The sequence below is a fragment of the Zonotrichia leucophrys genome, chromosome 7 (assembly GCF_028769735.1).
Source record: "Zonotrichia leucophrys gambelii isolate GWCS_2022_RI chromosome 7, RI_Zleu_2.0, whole genome shotgun sequence".
Taxonomy (NCBI): domain Eukaryota; kingdom Metazoa; phylum Chordata; class Aves; order Passeriformes; family Passerellidae; genus Zonotrichia; species Zonotrichia leucophrys.
Window position 1 is genome coordinate 8,276,884 of NC_088177.1, and position 22,102 is coordinate 8,298,985.

The 22,102-nt window shown below is 36.8% G+C and overlaps 1 long non-coding RNA gene across 1 annotated transcript in view; it reads left to right on the plus strand.

Moving 5' to 3' along the window:
* The window catches only part of LOC135450638 (uncharacterized), a 31,278-nt gene extending 26,803 nt beyond the window's left edge, over positions 1–4,475 (plus strand). Inside the window, exon 3 of the long non-coding RNA XR_010441126.1 lies at positions 4,358–4,475. This is a non-coding gene — a long non-coding RNA (uncharacterized LOC135450638). The remainder of the gene's footprint in view (positions 1–4,357) is intronic.
* The last annotated feature ends 17,627 nt before the right edge of the window (positions 4,476–22,102 follow it).

A 22,102-nucleotide genomic window follows, 5' to 3' on the forward strand; every position in this document is an offset into this window, starting at 1 on the left:
AACAAAGAGCTAATTTTTTCCACCATCACCTTGTTCTTTGCATAGTCCAGATTGTGAAATTCTGCTGTTATCCCTGTGTGCAAGGAAGATGCAGACTCTGCAGAGAAAAAAAAATTAAGGAAAAATCCAATTTCATTCAAATTTTACTGACAATTAAGACACAGGAGGATTTATTATGTGAGGATTGGTGAGTTTCCCACAGTGTTTTTAATCCTGATCACTTATGGCAAAAATGGGTGTATGAGAACTTTATTTCCCTCAATGCTGTGATATACCAAGAGTGTAACCAAAGCTTAACCCAAGAGATCATTGACATGTTTAAGCTTCACTCTTCAATGAAATGCAGCAGTCACTTTGTTTTCACTCAGTCAATTAAGCTTAAGTACATACTTAATTGTTTTCTTAACTCAGGGATCAAATAGCCTCAGTTCTTAATGGCAAACTGAGAAATTCCGCAATGCAATTTCTGCAACAGCAAAGGTTCTGTGTTTATGAACAAAAGCTCAATGATTAGGAGAAAATCCTTGGGGAAAACCATCCCTGTTATTGATCCAAGATGAGTGTCAGCTGTTGAAATAGAGAAATTTGAGCTCAGTGAAGCATTAAAGATTTGGAATTGCCAAGGCAAGATGTTTGCTGTAATTCACCTTTGACAGGGATGCTGCTCTAACCAAAGATGTTTGTACCAACAAATCCTCCAGGAAATGTTCCAGTGAAGTCCTTATTTATTCTGCAGTAAAATTTATGCCAAAGAGTGAATTCTTTCTTTATTCATGGTGTGGTATTTGCTTACTTATTTTCTGATTATTGTTAGCAATGATATTTGTGATAGCACAACTTGCAGTTTGGGAGTGTTTCTTGCTGGAACAATAAATTTCAGCCCACAAAATTATAGACAGCAGATTTTGCAATAGCAAACTTTATGACATAAGTTGTTCTACTGGAAAAAAAAATATTTTAAGTCTCTTTCTTTCACAATTCCCTTGGTAACACAGCAACCACAAAATATTTAGAGAGCATCTCTGTCAGACTGAGAGGTTTTGCTGATGCTTGAGCACCCCATGATCTCAGATATTTCCTTTTCCTTCAGTTTTTCTCAGCTTCCTTAAGCAGCCCCAGCCCATGCACTCACAAATGAACAGGCAGAGTCAGGACTACGACATGAAAATTAATTTTTGCTTGTTAAAATAAGAAAAACATTTCCACAGAACTATCCATTTGTCTGAGGATTTTCTTTTTCCTTTATGCATTTATTGCAAGAAGATGCTTCACTGTTTCCTTAGTAATTTATTTCCCTGAATCTTCTCTGATTAAACACTGTAAGATTTATTTCTTCAATGTTATATTCCACATAGAATTTAAATTGTAGAACAGTGGGGAAAGAGCTGGAGCAGAATAAAAACATATTGGTGTAATTCAACTTTTATACCCATTCTGAGATTTTTTACCTTTGGGAGATAACTGTGTTTGGGAATGGTGAGGGGAATACAACTTATAAATTCTACTTGAATGATCAGTAATAAAAATAAATGATCTTATTAAAAAAATTACATTAAGCAGTGAAATGTTGAATGAGTGTTTTAGCTCGACAATAGGTGCCATGAGGCACATATATAACAGAGTAGTGACAGAGCAGCAAAAAACTTATTTTAGTCAAAGAACATTCTCCATTATCTCTGGAAAATATGGTGCTTTTTGGCACACTTTTGGATTCACCTCCTTTTAAATGGAGCTTTGAAATCAATACATGTTACCAACAGAGGTCATTTGTAACTGCACAGCTGTAAAAATGTGAAGAATTTAGAGGGCATTGTCATCAGGATTTGCCAGTCTTGAGTTATTTACAGCACAAATTTTTTGATTAAAATATATTTAAGTATTTCTTAATACTTCAGCCTAAAATTGTGATGAAAGCCTTTCATATTGGGTGAGATTCCTCTCTAATGGGCAGAGCATCACACAGGGTAATCCACTGAAGTGAGATATTTTGGAATTATTTGCAGAGAGCTGCAAATCTCATGGCTTCTTACCTTCCTTCCACCTGGCCACTCCAGCACACTGATTCTTTGCTGGGTGAATCTCGCTATAAATAATCCTTGGTATTTTTATTGCTGAACATTTGGAGTGCTCAGGCATGTCCTGGGTCCCTGGGCTGCTTGGAGCTGCTCAGAGCAGAGCAAAGAGTGGCACCACAACATTAAAAAGGGCTCTGTTATCAATCAGCCTGCCAGCTCTGCCTCACAGCAGCCCAAAGGGTAACTCCTTGGATTCTCAGCAAAAAAAGAACTGCTGGGGCAGCTGTGCTGCTGAAGGCATGGATGGGTGCTCCAAGAGGATGCAGCAAGGCTCTCATTGCAGGAGGCTGCAAATTTTCATGCAGTTACATTTTTTAACAGTAGGGAATAACTGGATTCCATATTTTTCTTCTTTCTTTTCTTCTTTTTCCTTTTTTTTCCATTCTGTTTTCCTTTCCATTCTGTTTTCCTTTCCTTTCCTTTCCTTTCCTTTCCTTTCCTTTCCTTTCCTTTCCTTTCCTTTCCTTTCCTTTCCTTTCCTTTCCTTTCCTTTCCTTTCCTTTCCTTTCCTTTCCTTTCCTTTCCTTTCCTTTCCTTTCCTTTCCTTTCCTTTCCTTTCCTTTCCTTTCCTTTCCTTTCCTTTCCTTTCCTTTCCTTTCCTTTCCTTTCCTTTCCTTTCCTTTCCTTTCCTTTCCTTTCCTTTCCTTTCCTTTCCCTTCCTTTCCCTTCCTTTCCCTTCCTTTCCTTTCCCCTGAAAAGATTCATCTTGGGATGAATCTGCTTTTCTTTCTATTTCGACTTTTCCATCTGTTAAATGACAGAGAAAATAATCATTATTTATTATAAGAGGCAGTGTGTGGTTCTGCTAAATAATTTGGAAATGAGCAGTACTGTGAATGTGATTTTAATAGCTCTGGTGCCAAGTGACTTTGATGGAACCAGTAGACCCTGAACACTAAACATGGGGATCTTTCCTTGTTTTTTTACTTTACTTTTTTACTTTTTTTTTTTTTAACATTTTCCCCCCTAGGTTTCTATCTGTAGAAGAAAAAAAGATAATTTTAAGTTTATATTCTTAAGTTTTCTAAGTTTATATTCTTTAAGTTTATATTTTAAGTTTTTTTCCCATATCTTTTATCCATATTGCAATTTTCAAATTCTTCATCTGAGTTACAGACGTGGATCAAGATTTAGTCTCCATCCTAAGCATTAGAACTTGTTCCTGCACTTTAATCTTGCGGTTTTGGTATTTTACCAGTGACTTCATGGGTCTCATGTTTCCATCCAGAATTAATAAGCAAATATTTCATACAGTGTTGTCATTGGGTAATATAATATTGTACAACATGAAATTAAATCAAAAATAGACAAAGACTATTATTGGCTAGTATCTAAGACATTTTGCATATGTCACACAGGCTGGGAGATATCTGAACATTATTTTTAGGGAAAAGATAAAAATGTTTCACAGCATGTCTGTCTGTACCTGAACATGAATGATTAATATACTTGTGGTCCAGCTTCAGCTGAGCTTTTATAGATAACAGCTAAGAAACAACCTTTGATCTCATATGTCATATCTATCAATGGATCAAGAGACAGCTCTCTCTCTCTCTATATATATAAATATATTTGCTTTTTTCATATGTCATGCCCTGCATTAAATCAAGGCTTGGCAAAAAAAGGAATGTATAGAGATGCCAGATTTGTAATGCATGTCTTTTAGTATTTATTAATTCTTATTTTCATTTTTGACTGAGAATCACTTGATATATGCTGTCATTTCCCAAGCTTTCCTCTGTATTGAAAAACTATCAAAGCTACCTGAGAGGTATTATAGAAAGAATGTTAACTCCTCATTAATCTGTGTAAAGTAGGCCATTATTAAGGAGTTGATTTTTGAAAAATCTTTTTTTCTTTCTAATATAAGCCAAAAAAATATAAAAAGAAAAAATGGAAGTTGACTAGAAATTTGAAATTAGGTAAAAAATGGGGACATAGGGTGATTAATTCTTGCTAAACAGCAAGGACTTCTCCCAGTGTCTTAACTGAACATTAAAGACCTTGTTTCTGGGAAGAAGGAAGAGTAAAATCCAACAGCCAAACTTAAAATTGATATATTAAGGAATCTAAATTCCTACATTAATCATCCTTTCTGGAAATTTGAAATGAATTCTGTATTTATTTCTCCACAGAGTTCTGTCCAAGGATACCCAAATCTGTCTTCCTTCCTTCTTCCCTGCTATGATTTCTGATAAATTAACCTCATTATCTCAACATAATAATTCTGCTTCATTGTCGTGCACTGTTGACTGCTTTTACTGCCTGGGTTATGTTTCCAGAGAAAAAACTCACCTGTTTTTGAGAAGCTTTCAGAAGAATTTGAAGTCAAGAATATTGAAGTCAGACTGCAAAGAATGTGTTGGTGAGTGACACATCTGAATGCTGTTTAGAGCTGCCCAAATCCTTGCACACAATTTTACATCCTGCCTCATGTTGGTATTGGGAAAAACACTAAGTCAAAACTATTGTAAATATGTAATCTGAGTAACTCATTGTGTCAGCCTGAAACATTTCCTGACTGTCACATCCTTCATGAAGCTGCTGCTTTTGTGGAATGCTCATGTTTCTATCACAGTAATCCACCCCAAACCAGTAGCAAAAGACAAGCAAATATGGAAATTATAGTGCCTGAGGGAAACCTGCCACTCTCAGTGCAGTGAGAGCCAGCTCAGGCCAGAGGAATTGGATTCTGTTGCTCTGCTTCTGAAAGGCCCTGAGCTTCAGAAAGGCCCTGAGCTTCAGAAAGGCCTTGAGCTTCAGAAGGGCACTGAGCTTCAGAAAGGCCTTGAGCTTCAGAAAGACACTGATATTCAGAAAGGCCCTGAGCTTCAGGAAAGCCCTGAGCTTCAGAAAGGCACTGAGCTTCAGAAAGGCCCTGAGTTTCAGAAAGGCCCTGAGCTTCTGGAAGGCCCTGAGCTTGGCCACATGGCAGGAGAATTGGATTATCCGCATGTAAGAAGGTCCAGGACAGTTGTGTGGCTCATGTTGTAAAGATGAAAGAAATGCCTGCACATTTTAGTGCTGAAAACTGAGTCCTGACCCATCTGATTGCTCCAAAACTGCTGGGGCTTTGGGACACTGAAAATTGATCTGATTCCTGCTGATATCATTCATGTTCACTGCACCTACAGTCTCAAATGGGAATTAATCACTGCTCTCATGAATGTGTATCAGGCATTGGAATAAACCTGGTGTGAGGTGAGGCAGCTGACAGCGTGAGGAGAGCGTCCCAAAAGGGCTGTGGGTACCCCCAGCCTAAAGTGCTGAGAGGTTTTAATCAGAGGCACCTGAATTTAATTCTTCAGAAAATGATATTAAATTTATTCCCCACCTCCACTGATGGGTTTAAGAAGAAAACAAGGCATGAATTACTGGTATTTTCTTCTAGGGCTTTTTGTCAGATCAGACTTGGACTCTGCATATCTTGCTGTCTGTCTGCCTGTCTGTTTGTCCGTTTGTCTCTCTATATCAGCCCTTTGGCCCATTTCATAAAGCAACAAGGCTGACATTTCTTGGATATCTTTGGACAAATGCAAGCAATAGTTCAGGAGCAATAATTCATTACTTCATTTCTCAGGTAAGAGGTTGCTCCCAGAGATGATTATGTGAGTCAAAACCCAGCCACAAGCAATGTGTGAAGTAAACAGACTTTTCACAGAAGAGACTGTCTCATCCTCCTTGTGAGCCTTGAATTTGAAATGTAAATCCACTGGGATTATATAATTTCATAGCTCAGAAATTAATGTGCCACATTTCATTAGGGCCTCTGGCTGCTGCACTGCAGAATGTTTTCTCCTCTTTATTCCATCTGTGAGTTGGTTGCAGTTGGAAATCCAAAATGGACCAGTCTGGGATTCTGCTCCAGCTCCATCTCATCTGACAAACTGTTTAATAAATGCCCTGAAGAAGGGATGTACAGCCTGCTCCTGAATAGCCTTTCACCAGATGCCAGCAAAGCTGTATCCATCTGCCTGATTATAAGAGATTGCAATGATTTTCTTGTCATGCAACTTTCCCTTCACTGAGCTGAACAAGGCTGCTTGCATGTTGTTGAATTGTTCTTATGTCAGTAGCCAAAGATGTTGAATTTCCTGGCCTTGAATACCACAAATTGCCAACTCTGCAGGATGTCAGTGGATTTCAAAAATTACATAGAATGAAACATCATTCTTACTGGCTATAAAGAGAAAGAAAGATTCACTATTATATTTAATATATTTTTAAAGATTACTCATGGTAATTTATCCAGGTTTTCATAATGCTCTCTATCATAAAATATGCACATTAAGGACCCTGTAAGTGCTTTTGGTCAGTCTGTCATTTCAGAAAAGCATTTCCTGAGTTTGTGCCAACTGACTTCACTGCAGCCACACTGAAATATTCAAGTATCTTCACTGGAAACATTTTCTCTGGCATTTTATCATTGATTCTGTTTTGATGTGTCAGCTTCAATATGGTGATACGTCAGCATTTAGACACCAAGCCTCTACATCACTCAAGTCAGCATTTCTGACAATCATGGGGCTTCTCCCAGGCTTGTGAGGCTTTAATAATGTTTGCAATATACTTCAGACTAAGAACAGAAGATTTTGTTTTTAAAAAATTCCTTATCACAAAGTTGAACTCTCTGAAAAATCCCCTGGCATTGGTTGTCATCTGGCAACATCCCACTAATGAAAGATGAACATGTGTTATCCACCTCTATTTAAAATAAAAACTCTCTTTTTGCTGTAATATGGGTAATTATCTGTATAATCCATTATATGGAAGCAGTTTTCCAACATAACTATCTCTTCCAAAGTGTTACTTTCCAAGTATTAATATTACTCTTTTTTCCTTTATATATATATATATATTTTTTTTTTAATTAATATCACTTTGGTTGAGTTCAGAAATTGAAAAATGCAACTAATTAATACTTATCCCATCTCCCTGGATCATTTATTTCTATCACCCAGGGATCTTTTCCAATCCATGTCTTCTTCATTTGGATGATGTTTCTTGTTATGCAGTTATCAGGCTAGAGAATCTTGTCGGAAAAAGAAATGATAAAATAAAGATATTTTAGTAATCTGGAATGAGGAGAGAAAGCATATTTGATTTTCCTTATTATGAATCAAAGCAATTGCTCCTTCCTCCCTAACACCTAGAGGGAGCTAATAAGGGTTTCTTCTCTCCTTTTCTTTTTCTTTTCTTTTCTTTTCTTTTCTTTTCTTTTCTTTTCTTTTCTTTTCTTTTCTTTTCTTTTCTTTTCTTTTCTTTTCTTTTCTTTTCTTTTCTTTTCTTTTCTTTTCTTTTCTTTTCTTTTCTTTTCTTTTCTTTTCTTTTCTTTTCTTTTCTTTTCTTTTCTTTTCTTTTCTTTTCTTTTCTTTTCTTTTCTTTTCCTCTTCTCTTCTCCCTTTTCTTCATTTTTTTCTCTGCACTGACTCCTCCACTGGGATTATGTTATTTTTACTTGACATACCCTTTAAAAATATTCCCTAAGGACTCTCAGCTAAAAGTGTCTGGTAGTTTAGACAGCTTTTTCCTGTTGTGATATTTAACCTTCTTACTTGCCTAACCTGGTGGGAAAACTGTTATTTTCAGCTTATTGGACAAGCTTTTGGGTTGGTCTTCCTTTGCCCTTTTTCATTCTTTCTTTTTTTCTTTTTTTTTCTTTTTTTTTTTTTTTTCTATAGAGCCATGCTGTGGTCTTCATAAAAAAATACAGATAAATGCTTCCCAGTTCAGCCAAATTTCATTATAGGATTTTTATTTTGCTTTTATTAACATTGTTTACAAAAAGTGGTCTGCCCTGGAAATTTCCCAGACATTTCAAAGCACATTCTGAGAAAAAAATGTTGAAATGCTTCTCCATTTTTAATGTGTCTAAATTTAAATTGTGCAATTGCAATTCTGTTTTTAAAAAGAGTGTAATTTTTGCACTGAAAGTGAATAATATAATTGAAAATGAGAAATTATGGAATAAGACTGGACATTATCTGTTACAGGAAGGACAGGCTAGCCATTTATCAGTTTGAATTGCTTTGCAATGCCAACCTACTAAACTTTCTGTCCCTCTTCAAAGCTCTCATCTTGACAAGTTCACACGTGTCAGTGGTTGCTGGACAGCAGCACTTTGAACTCCTGATTTCATGGTAAACTGAACTCCCTGCACCAGAAATTGTATTTTATTATTTCTTTTAAAATCCTGCATAGGCTGAGGAATGTACCTGAAGTGGTGTTTGTAGATTTAGTGATTTGCTTCACATTTGACTAAACTTCCAGGAGTAACATAAATGTTCTTCAGCTTGCAGACCCTAAGACAAGTGCTAAAGGTGATGAGTGAATGTTGGTTATTTTCTAGAGGAGTGAATGTAATGTTTGGTTTGTGTGCAGGGATTCAAAAGTTTGGTTATCTACGAGAGTCTCGGCCCAGAATTTTAAAAAATATGCTCCTTTAGAAATATAAACAGCAAACTTCCACTGTATACCTATTTTTAGCCCTGTTATTTCACAGCACAGTCACCTTTTAAAGCACAGATGCAGCTCTTGTATTTTATCCCCTCTCTTTCCCCAAAACATGGCCCTTTCCATCAAGGGCAGAATTTGCAGAAAGTTGGGCAGGTTGAGTCAAAACTTGAAGATTTGCCCAAGAATCAGAGAGCCCTGAGCAGGGATTGACACTATTCACACTGAGTCAGACAAGCAGGGACAGAGGGTACAGGAGTGAAATTCATAGGTGCTACAGGAGTATGACAAAGTATTTCTGTTCAGAACAAGGTTCTGACTGTGTGTGAACCTGTGGATGGGTTTGTAAAGTCTGACTTTTCTTATAAAAATAAAGAAAAAATCTCCACTTCTGTGGAGTTGTTAGAACTTTTAAAAAACCACATTTAAAATCCATGGAAAAAACTCAATTTCATTGTGTTCTATTTCTTGAGATAATGCAATGTAATAGCCCTAAAAGTGCAGCTTTCATTTTGATATATCTTTCTTAAAAATGTGCCCATCACCCTAAGCAGCAATATTTGCATTAAATGATGCATAGTTAAGACTGTTATGTTCAACAGGATATCATGAAACATTGTACCAGAAGGTAAAATACAGTAAAATAATATTGGTTCTTTTAACAAATCAATTTAGGCAGAACTTGTAGAAACATAAACTGCCAACATCATATTTATCCAAAGTACTTCCATTAGCAACAAAAACATAGAAATATTTGACATGGAACAATACAATTGCTGTGGGGAAAACTTATCCCATCAGATAAAAGCAAAATTATATCAGATTATTATTGCATCTCCTGTTGTCAGTCATTGCTATGTGGCATTGGAGATGGATGGTGAATAAAGTGCAGACTACAATCTAGAGAATGGGACTAAAAGGCTAATACTAAAAAAAGAAAAAAAGGATAAAAATGAAAAATTTTCTTTGGGTAGCAATTTTTTTTGAAATGGAAATATGCTTTTGACAGAAAGGTTTTCACCAACTGAGCAAGAAAAAGGATGTGAATGTCCATAGTCTGGCCATATCTGTTGAATTCTTTTGACTTTCAGAGTTGCATTTCAAGTTAGATAAAATAGAAAGAAGACAATTTTCACAATGTTATCTACTTTCTCTTTCATACTTAGACTCCAGTCCCTCTTCCATCCACAATGGGTGGATACCACATCTTTATTCCCATGAGAAGGAGTCTTGATTTTCTTGTGGTAGGAAACTCAGCTTTTATTTCTCAGCAGAGAAATGAAGAATTTCTTGGAATTACTGGGACCTATCTTGGAATTACTGGAACCTGCTGAAAGTAGGAGATCAGAAATAGCCCAGCCCAGGAAACGCAGACAAGCTTCTTGGAATTGCAGCAGTAAATGGACTACTCCAATTTCTATTGTCCAAGTTTGCTAGTCTTCACTTATGCTGAGCAGTACCACTTTCTGTGAACAGTCATGCTGAATTGAAACAGGAACTTCTGCAGAATAATATGACAGGAAAAGTGACAGGAAATTTAATAGAGGATTGTGACTACCATATATTAAAGCAGAATGCATTAGACCTGGAAATATCTGTGCAGTGCCCAACATGTGCAAAGGCGCCTCAGGAAATGCTTACAGTGGTGATTAAAAACTACAGCACACACAGCTCCAAACAGGGTAAGAAAAGCTGGTTTTGTGAGGTTTTTACAGTTTGAGTGAATAAAGACAAAACCAATGGAGCTGCTTCAGCTCTTGGAGAGTCTGACAGGTATCAGGGAGGCTGTGAGAGGGATGGCTCCTGGGAGTCCCCTCAGCCAGAGAAGGAATTACTGTTAGCTCTTACATCTGCTATATTTTACCTGTATTTCTGCCTGGAGAACAAAAGAGTCAGCCAGACTCACGTGGAAGAATCTTCAATGGAGAAAGGAAATGGAGTGATTTTCAAGCCCCAGCTTAATTTGTGGAGGTGAAATCAAAACAAAGACAGAAAACTTACCCTGTACTCCAGACTTTTAAGCTAAGCAGATTTGACCTGCCACTGCTAGGGAGGAATAAATAAACCACCCATGAGATTAGCCTCTGAGACATTTTTGTGACCTTACCTGATCTTTTCCTGAAAAGCAGCAAATCCTCCACTCCTGAACAAGTTTCTTTTCCATAGTAGAACAGATGGAAATATCACCTCTAGCTGTACTGTTTAAGGAAGGGTTTTCTCTCCATTTCCAGTGATATGATAATGCTGCAACATTTTTTCTTTTAAAGCCTAACTGTTAAGGAAAAATATTTAATCATTTTTAGTAATTGACAAGTTCATTATTTGAATTTTCCATGGCAAAGGAAATTTTCCTAAGTTATTTTGCTCCTACATTTGTATGAGCAAAAGCCAACTGGGCAATAGGGAAGATTTTCCAAGCCTAAATGTCCTTCAAAACATCTTCAGAAAGTGAGAGAACGAAATAAAGGGAAAATAAATATGGGGAAAGTGGACTGATGGGAAATAGAAAATTTGCCATTAGCTCTGGACTTCATTTCCTTGTTAATAACATATCTCAAGATATTGAGCTGGCTCAGGTGCCATGGTTTTAAGGTAGCCCAGAAGATTTGATGTGCCATTCTTCTGTACAGCCAAAGCACCCTGTTCAACACCTCTCCAGCTCCTCCAAGTGTCTAGTCTAGCCAGAAATTGTGGGTTCACAACAGTGGGGTGAAGGAGCAGAGTCCTTCTGGCTACTGAGATTCAGAACAAGAAATAAAAGCATCCATTAGCTCACAGGGACTAAAAATATACACACATGTGGATCCTTATAATGGCAGGTGTGAGAGCAAGAACAAAATATGTATGGGGTTTAATTTTTAAAAATTAATATCTTCTTGGAAAGGTATCTTGGAAAGCTGCTTTGGCCCTCTGAAGGACTGTGCTGTGCTTAATGCTAAATAACACTGGAATGACCTGCAGCAGGTAAAATCAATTTTCTGGCTTTCTTTTGCCACTGTCCTCCCCTCCTCCTCCAAAGTCAAATGCCATTTTCTTGTAGAGGAAGGAGAAGAAGGAATTCAGTTTTTGCTGGTTTTGAGCCTCACTGCAACCCAGCACAGAGCACTGATCCCCAGTACTGGAGAAGAGCAGGAAACTGCATTCAAGGATTTTAGGCCATTTCCTTGCTTCCAGTGACCATGAAATTTTGTATTTCCCATCTCTTAGTCCTTTTAAACGCTCTCCTCCCCATCACTCCATGGGTCTGTGCAGCCCCCAGGAAATGGCTGTCACCAAGGTGTGGAACCATTCTGCTAAATGCACAGGGAGATTGGTGAAAGCAACATGCAGGGGCCTGACAAATGAACACAACAGCCAGCATGACATGCAGAAACAGAACTTTTCCTTTGTGAATTTTTGAAATTATCTTTTTAACAGGCCTGGCTGGCAGGAGCGGTGGGCATGAGCAATTCAGATGAGGATTTGGGTTCGAAGAAGACAGAGTATCTTTAACATTCATCAGTCTCCTGACTGCACTGAGGATTTTTCCTTATGCATAGAAAAGGCAACGTCATTTATCCTTGGCTGAGAACCACTGATACATTTTAACAATGGAATTAGTTATTCACTGCATTACAATGACTAGCTGGCTGTAATTTGACATTAATATGCTTCTACCTGAACAGTGCAAAATGTGAACTAAATTGCCACAGGGAAAAATGATGAACCTATTCTTTGATTTAATCTGCAAGCAGACAGTTATGGTCTCTTTCCTCATAATAATGTTCACCCCTCTCTGCCCAAAAAATTTTACTTTAACTTGTCTAAGTTTTCTTTTGAATGCATTAAAAGGGGCAGCATGCAATGTGACCTTCCTTTTACCACTTTTTAATAGATCAAATATAAATATTTTATTAAGATATATAATTATATATCATATATAATTATATATTATTTTATATAATTATTTAGTATATATGATAATTATATAAATTATATAAATTATATAATAATTGTATAATATATAAATTATATGTAAATTATATAATTTATATATGTTAGATATAATTATATTTATTTATTTATATTATAGATATAATTATATATAATTGTATAAAATTGTATATATTATATATTTTATACATACATATATATGTGTATGTGTATATATATATATATATATATATATATATGTATATATATATATATATATAAATAAAATAATATACCTAAATAATTCTTGATATGGAATTATTAAGGTTGGAAAAACTTCCAAGATCTTCGAGTCCAACAATTAACACTAGCAAAACTATGCCTATAAGCATCAGAGCCTCTGTTTCTTGAACACTTCCAGAGATGGTGATTCCACCACTTCTCTTCAGCAATCTATTAAATTTATAATTATGATAAAGCATAATTTCATAATTTGGAATTAAAAGTGTAAACAATATTTACAACTGTTTTTTAATTAAGTCTTTCCCCTGTCCTCTCTCACACAATGGGAGGGTTAAGACAATGCTAAGGATTCAGCTGAGGCTTACAAAAAAAATCCAAAATCCAACAATAGGGGGATCATGCTGAAAAGTGATTTTTAAACATTTTCCCTCTTTCAGAGCATATCTCTGGCATATGTCTTATGCTGCACCTCTATAGAGAAGTCCTTCCAAGAATTCACATCCTTCTGCCACAGGCTGACACAGCACAGATAAACTTTGCTCCGTCTCCCAGCTGATCTCTGTCCCCGTGGAAGGCAACAGTCAAAGGCATTTCAAAGGGAAAATATTCTTATATCTGTGGCTCCACCAGCTGTCTGCCTCTTCTCTGTAACCAAGGAAAGAAAATATTTCATGGCAAACTGTAAAATGCAAATGTCCAAAATACATAAATATGTTCTTTGAATAAGGCAACATATATTGATGATGTTTTATGCATAATGTTTTTCCTCTCTCTCAAACTGTTATTTGTTAGACATTTGTAAAGATCTGAGGCATTAGACTCCTTTTATGTGATATTTTTATGTGCATTGCTAAGTGGTCTGGCTGGAAAACAAGATTATGTGATCTGTGTTGCATTTTTGGTACTATACTTACAGACATAAATTCAGCTTATTTGTGATAGCAGCAGAGGTTTTCAGTAACACATCTGGAGAAGTAAAATATCCCACCTTTCCCTATCAGCTGGCATCAAACCTTTCCCCTCCCATATCTGAGAGGGCTCCTGTGCTCATTGATAACAGATTGGGTTACAGGTGGTATTCACAAACATTACTACTCTCTCTATAAATTATTTCTTCTTCTTCTCCAAATTCTGCTTAGCAGAACATATTTTGTGTTCACCCCCTTCTCCTGGTTTTCTGTTCTGTAGTGAGGAAAACATTTTCCTGGTGATGGACAAAATCACATATGAATAAATCCCCCTATACATTTTCTTTATTATTATTTCTGGCTTTTTATCTGCCTCTTTTGGAATGCAGCACAGAGTGGGCATGGTAAATAAGTCCCTTTTATCAGTGAACATTTTCCCATATTAAATCTCTCATTCATTCTGGAATCTACAGGCAGCTTAAAATATGCCTGATGTCTGTGCTGTCAGAGCCTGGAGACACATTGCAAGGCTGGGAGGAGATTGACTCTCTGATAGCAATCTGTCTGTGATAATGGCATGGAAGGAGTGTCAGTCATGCTCCCCACATCTGCTGCAGCCAGGCAGGAAGACAGCCTCATCATTTTTATGAGTATATTGGGCAGAACCCCAGCTGATAAGCAAAACTGATGATGCTGCTTTCTTTCTCTCAATATATATTCATAATACATTATTCTAAATGTCCTGTTCTCTAAAACCATTGCAGACAATCCTGTGTTTGTTAATATTTTCTCAGACAAGAATGGAGAGGCCTCAATTACCATTCAGCTAAACCAAACCACACCACACTCTGCAGTGTTTCACCTCCACTGTGGCCCTCCCTATGCCTTGGTGTATTTCCTTACCTAGAATTTAAGTGCCCTTGCAAAAACAACTCCTTCTTTGACTTTCTCTCCAGATGAGTGTTATTGGCCACTCAACAAAATACAGGAGAAAAAGGCATGAGCTTCTCTCCTTTGTCACTTGCTCCAGATCACTTGTAAACCTTCCTGTAGCAGATTGCGTGAACTACACAATTATTTTTCTCTGCATCTATTAATTGAATTTTAAATATCTACCACAAATGCCTAACCACAGTAAATCAACAGGGTTCCACTGATTTGAACAGAGGTTTGATCACAAATTGCATGTGAAGGGTGATTACCTTGGTGGTGGTCCCTCACACAAATCCTTAGCAATTACCTTGAACGTGAATTTTTCAACTTCATTTTCATTGCTAATGGAATATGGCAAGCTTTACCTTCTATGAGGTCCTCCTGTGGATCTGGATTTAGAATCTATTTATCTGGATCCCAGTGCACAGATTGACTAAAAACCATTTAATAGGTACCAAAACAATTCTGAGCCACAACATTCTAGCAATTTCACATTCACAATACTGATTTTTATGACGTATCTTTTATCAAGACTCTCAGTAGGAGATCTCTAACCATTCCTTAATTGCATTCAGGTTTAAATTTGGCTTTGTCATGAACTACAGGCTTCACAAATTCACTAGGATCCTTTAAAGACCATAAGTGTCAGCTCTGTGAATCCATTCTTTTAACTGGAGCATCTCTTGAGCATGTACAAAGAAATCCTTGAGGTGTTGATATCTTTACATAAGCCCTTTTTTTGTCTAATATTTCTGATTTCCTGACTGGCTTTCCTTCAGCTTTATGAAATACCTCTAATTTTTAGTGCAGGGCTTCTTACTGATGTCACTATTTCAGAAAAATAGTTTTGATGCCAAACAGAGCACAAAAATATTTTGATACAAACCAGCTAAGAGGCAGCATTTGGGGATATTCTCACAATACCTTGTTTGAGAGCTCTTTGGTAGAATATAGAAAATTTTGTCACATACAGAGAAGAACCTTTCCTTTCCCTTCAACAGACACTAGACAGGAGTCTTGCATTGTTCTCAGCTGTTTGGAAAAATAAGTATATAAATCTGAGAAATTCCTCAGGGACCTCATGGAGCTACTTCTTTTCAGTCAATGATAGTGTAAGAAATATTTGCTGAAAAGTACTGTCTAGCACATGAATGAATGAATTATTTTTATTAATTTGCTAGATTTTTTTATCATTAAAAATAGTCCAAGAAAATATAGGATTAGACATAATCACTGTTACATAGGAATAAATGGTAATCTGCCCCAAAAATTGTCAGTTTTAACTAAATACAAGATTTGAAATTCCTTTGTATCATTTTCCAAGGCTTTTCAGGATATAAATCTAGACTGAAGTATCATGAAATATTTCAAATACAATGTGAAAAATAGGCTGTGTTTGTTTAAGACAGACTGAAATAGAAATGGAGATTGAATAAACCGTGGCTCACAAATGATGAAAAGATGATTGCACATGTCTACTGCTTCTGTACAGTTGATGTTGAGTTGAAAAAGGCAGTGAGGCACACATGGTTTAATCAGAACTTCCTCTCCTGCTTGGAAGAGTTAGCCAGCACAATCAACTTAGACACCAAAATGAGATAAATAATGCAAGCAGGTACTCTAATACATTTTAAACAGCCGCCTGGGGAAAATGTGTTTATTTCTTCAGATAGTTTCAAACAAAGATCTGAGCTGCAAAATCTCCTCTTTTTCCTTTGCTTTATGATCATCAGTTTCCTCATGACCTACTGTCTAAAAGTTATTCCTTTTTGAAAGACTTCCTGATGGATTCACTGTTAAAATCCTACAAACTCTCACAAATGTATAAAATTATGGCTCTTCCAGAAATGTCCAAGCCCCTTGACCTAAGAAAAAATCTTTAATCCATTGACAGAAACGCTCTGTTACACATGGAAGGAGAAACTCTGGAATCTCAAAGTAGAGATGGAAAAAAACCATCCCCACTGTAATTTTTTGGGTTTCATCCTAGGAGATGTCAAGTGACCATGGCAGCTCTGCTTTCCCTGACTCTGACCCTAATATTAGAAAAGGCCATCTCTGAGGCTGAGCCCATTAAAAATCAACCAAGATAAGGCAGGAAGGGGGTTTATTTAGAACACATAAAAACTGTAACTTGTCAAGACTGTTAATGGGCTTTTGTCAGCAAGGAATAAAATGGACATGATACAGGTTTTAGCAAATATCTATCTCTCTTTACCATATTAGCAGGACCTTTGAAACCTGTAAAAGATTTTATTTCGGGGAGGAACCCACATTCTTCTGTAAATGGCCCATCATTTACTACAGGATTCTTTTTGGGGTTTTTCCCCTAGATTTCTTCTGTGATTTTACAGTTAGCTTTGTTACTTATGAGGGGTATTGATGATTTTGGGAAATGCAGGGATCAGTGACACATTCTCTCAAACCAGGTTGTTATTTCCATGTCCAGAGTAACACAGCCTAGCTGCAAAACAGAAGGAAAGGAAGGAGTGCCTGCTGAGCTCTCACCTTTTGCCCAGACCAGAAGACCTGAGGCAGCTTTTGGGGCTGGGTTGTCCCAAAACTCCTGCCCTTGGTTCTCCTCAAAAATCAGGGTTGAATATCTTCTCCATTCTAAATTGCTCAGTTCAAGGGCTACTCCACAATCCCAGGCTAAACATTTGGAGGTCAGTTCAGATACAGCAAATCATCACTAATTTCTGCACTAACAGTAAGAACAATCATTAAAACATTGTTGATTTGCTGCATATCTGCTGAAAGCACCTGTAAGATTGAACTTTTGAGTCCATTCATTACCATAACTACCAAATACTTATAAAATTGATAAATATTATTAATATCTTCAGATACTCTTCAAAGTTTTGACTGGAGTTTGACCTTGCAGAATTTTCTTCAGAAGTCGATACACAATTAAGATTGTATGAAGCTGATAGAGGTAACAGTTGTAAATATACCCAGAGAGCATTTTACAATTCCCTGATGAAATCAATCTGCTTAAGCCAATTTACATTGTCCTTGGCTGGTAGTTTATTTGAAAAAGGCTTCATTATTCTTCTACCAAAAAAAACCCCAAACCCAACAACAACAAAAACAAGCAAACAAAACAAAACCCCGCCTAAACAAACAAACAAAACCATGAAATAAAAACAAACAAACCCACAAAAAACCCACACAAAAAACCCTGAAAAAACAACAACAACAAAAAAAACCCACCAAAAACCACAAAACAAACTGCCAATACGCCAATAGATATTTAACTAAAAGGACAAGAAAAGACTCTACAGATGAGGTTTCTAGAAACTATGGCTGTTCAAGATAATGTTATTGAAAACAAAGACAGTGAATTTAGAATAAGTATCTACAACAAATTTTGTTTTGATGCGGTAATGCAATGAAAGGAAAAATGCATGATTAGATTTTCAAAGATTAGAAGGTGAAGAAAGATTTAAATTGAATACTAATTCAGTTTGGAAAGCCTTGAGGAAGATGTGCCCTTCATGTAAAAATTCTTTTTCTGAATTAGCGAGGTGTTTCATCTGCCAGAGGAGCATAATTGCAGTAAAGAGTTTATGCAGGCAGAGAAGCAGTAAGCTTTGTTTTTATCCTCTGCACAGGATAAGCAGGCACAGCTGGAGGCTGCTGAGGAGGTCAGTGCTTGTGAGGAAACATGGAATGCTTTTAATCTGGCAAGTGGCCAAGGGGACACAAACTGCTTGGAGCTGAGCCTGTTGTAAAAGTTGTTGGTAAAATTCAGAGCCTGCATCCTCTGAGTTTGGGGAGTGGAAAAATGGAAGAGTTGGGTGTGCAGACATCACACTCCAATACACCCTTTTGGCAGTGAAAAGGGTTTTGGAGAAGAGTTCCCACTTGAACTCATAGAAACCATCATTTTTTCTCTTACAATACTACCTTTGAATGCATATTCATACATCCATGGCTTCAACAGCACACAAAATTGCTATACTTAGAAAAATAATTTTATCAAACTATGATGTAACAGAATTTGACACAATATTATCTGCTGCTACTGGTCAAGCTGCAGATGCCTTTAGGATATTGTGGATCTGGAAGGTTGCTCCTTTTCCAGCCAGCCCCACAGAGGGCCAGGTGAGGTGACAAACTGACAGCTCATTCACAGAATGAAGCTGCAAAATTTTGCTTCAAAGTTTCAGTCTATGATTACTTGTAAATCAAACTTCCTTGGTTTTATTCCTTTTCATTCAAACTGATGAGTGAGGTGAAGGCCGGTGTCTGTGAACTGAGTGGTGAAAATAAATGGGCACCCAAGGGAGCCAGCTGGCCAAAATTACTCTTCATCACTATCTAGATTATTTTGTCTATGACTGCATTCAAATGTTGCAGCTAGACCACACATTTTAAATGTTTTTTGCATATTTATAATAACATATTTATAATTAAAATAGCTCTTTGACTTAGGAAACCGATTTGACCTTTTCAAATAACAAGCAACTAAGCTCATCCTCTATGTGGTGTCATAAGGTACAGACCCCACAAATTATTTGAAAACATTGAAAAATGTGTTTCTTGTCTGGTGAAAGAAATATTTTTAAGAAATATATTTAGGATTGTTATTAAAGAACTCCTTGATATTAAGAAAAACATCCCCACAAAATAGCATTTATTGCATTGTAATTTTGATCATATTGATCATTAAATAATCAAACTACAACAATTTAGTCTTTATAGATAATCAGACAAAGCACCCATGTAAGGTAAACATTCACCTTGTATTTTCCATAAAACACAAAATACCTTATTTCACCTTCCAATGTTTTGTGATTCACCTGGAAAACCACTGTTCCATAAAACACAAATACCTGTATTTTCCATAAAACACAAAATACCTTATTTCACCTTCCAATGTCTTGTGATTCAACTGGAAAACCACTGTTCTCTGTTGTTTCTCAGGAGCACTCCTCCCACTGATAACTACATTGAAATTAGCCTGGAGGGAAGAAATGGCAGCAGACATAAAGCACTTTCCATGCAAATAAAATATTTCAACATTTTAATTTACACCTTTGTCCAGGAGTTAGATGAGTTTATGGGATAATTAATGATCTGTTTTATTTTGCAGTTCTGTGCTGTAATGTGAGTGCAATGCCACTGAAGTGGCCAGGTGGAGGGGAAGGAGGAATACAGCTCACATTAAGATCCCTTCATCTTGCTCTCCCTAAACAACCAGAGTAAAAATCAAGCTCCTAATTTGGTTTCCCTGAATTAATATTCCAGAGCTATCTTCCATTAGCAGTTTCTGAAATGAAGTTCCTCATTTAAAAGTAGCAAAGAAGCCAGCTGAGGTCTTCTGTTTCAGTAAGCAAACACGTTTGGACTCAGTAATCTTAAGGTCTTTTCCAACCTAAATTATTCTATGGCTCTGTGATTAATTAATCTATATGGATTTAGCAGGATTATACAATCACAGAGTGATTTGGTTGCAAGGGACCTTAAAGATGATACAGTTCCAGCCTCCTTCAGCCTTCTCTATATCCAGGTGACCAAGGTTTCTGGTTTCCCCCTGTTCTTCCCTTAATCACTGACATACCCATAAATGTTATTTTTCCCTTAACATCTCTGGCCATATTTAATTCTATAAGAGCTGTAAGTTTCCTAGCCTTACCCATGGATCCTTTGACAAATTCTCTGTATTCCTCCTGGGCTACTGGGCCTGGCTTCTGCTCTCTGATGATCTCCCTTTTTAATATGGAAAACCTCAAGCTTTTTATCCCTGCTGTCACTGTGTGAAATTCCCCCTTAGTAAAAATACATCAAACAAAAGCTGGTAGGCAAGACATAAAAATCATCTTCTTAATATAAAGAAATGTTTTCATGCCTATCAACAGCTATGGTTTTTTTTCCAATGATTCATGTCTGCACCAGACAATATTTTTTGGCTACTCTAGAAGTTTAAAAGATGTGAAAATTATTCTGCTTATTGATTTTCCTTCATACTTAGCAGATAAATCAATAGGATGTGAAGATGAGGCTCCATTAAAATGATTTCTGGTGACATCATTTTTGCCTGAAAGTTTCCACAATAATGGCCCTTGAGTTTGTCAGCAAGAGGTCATTCAAACCAAGGAGCAAATAAAATCACATACCACTTGTGGGTTTAGGCTGTAATTTCTCCTCTCAGGGTAATTTTATATCTTTGTTTATTTTTCTGCTATGATGTAAGTACTTTTTCTTTTTTTCCTCCTGGTAAAAACAGAAAGCAGAAGAAAGGAAAATAAAAACAATCCTAAATTTTATAGATAACTGCAAGTGAGCTCACTTCTCAAAGCTGTGACTGATAAAAGTCTAAGGCAAGAAAGACCATGACAGAAATGCCTCTCAGAGCTGTGGGTACAGCCTTTGCTTTTGTCCCAGTTTCCAGAATAAAAACCTCCTCAGGGATGAGGATCCCTTACCTGCAGAGGAAAAAGGAGGGTCCACACACAAAAATCCTTACAGCCTATGTGTGAAATGAGGTGCCAGGGAGGCAGTGAAGGGAACAGGAGGAGACCAGGTGACAACACATCCTTAAGCCACAAAACCAACTGGTAGCAATTTTACCTTTTACCAGAAGAGAGGCAGATGGGATTGAGGTGTAGATCATGTTATCATAGAGTAAAAAAGATGGTTTTGTTTTTGGAATTAAAGAGGGAATCCTGTGAAAAAAGAGTGAGTGAGTAAATACCTTGGAGGAGAACTAGGAGAAAATTGAATCATCAGGGAAAGGCAATATTTCAAGGAAAGGAGAATGGTGGCAGTATTGAAGGCAGCTGTCAGGCCACAGAGATGAAGACAGAGTGCAGGTTCTGGGACTTGGCTAAGAACAGGCCATTAAAAATTTTGGCATGAGTGCTTTGAATTGATCGAGTGCAGAGGATACAAGGCAGAACTAACGGGTCTGAGCATGGAACTGAGGGAATTGAAAACAGCATGGTAAATAAGAATAAAGATAAATGAGAATGGGAAGGTAAATTGGTCTCTACAGAAGCAAATGGGATAAAGTGTGAGATTGTTTTTAGTAGAAAATAGCAGAGCAGGATTGTATGATGAAGACTGGAGAAAGAAAACTGTGGTAAATGAGAAACTTGAGGCAGCAGTAACATGACAGTGAAGGAAAGAATGGTCAGCAGATGTGATGAAATGCAATACAGTGCAGAGGTTGGATGGTGTTTTTCAATCAGAGTCAAGAGAGAAGAAAGGAGAAATGGAAAAGAGTCAAAAACAGAATAAGGTCACATTACAGTTTGATAATTTTATCTTCACATCAGCTGTTAAGAATGTGAGAAGGCAGCAGACAGGATGCAGGAGAATGATGGAGATTTAAGGATGCCTTTAGGTGAAAACATGATAAAAATTATGTATGAGAGGTAAAACCAAAAATCAGCTATGAATAAAAGTCAGCTATGAGAGGGATGGGAACAGTCCAGAATTTATGATGCTGGCAGACTGCAGATATCAGAAAGCCCAAGTGATATGGTTTGATAGACCAAAGAGTGGAAACAAAATACTCTGGGAGAGTAGGTAATGGTAAAGATAAATTGATGAAATTCTCTCTGCAGGAAG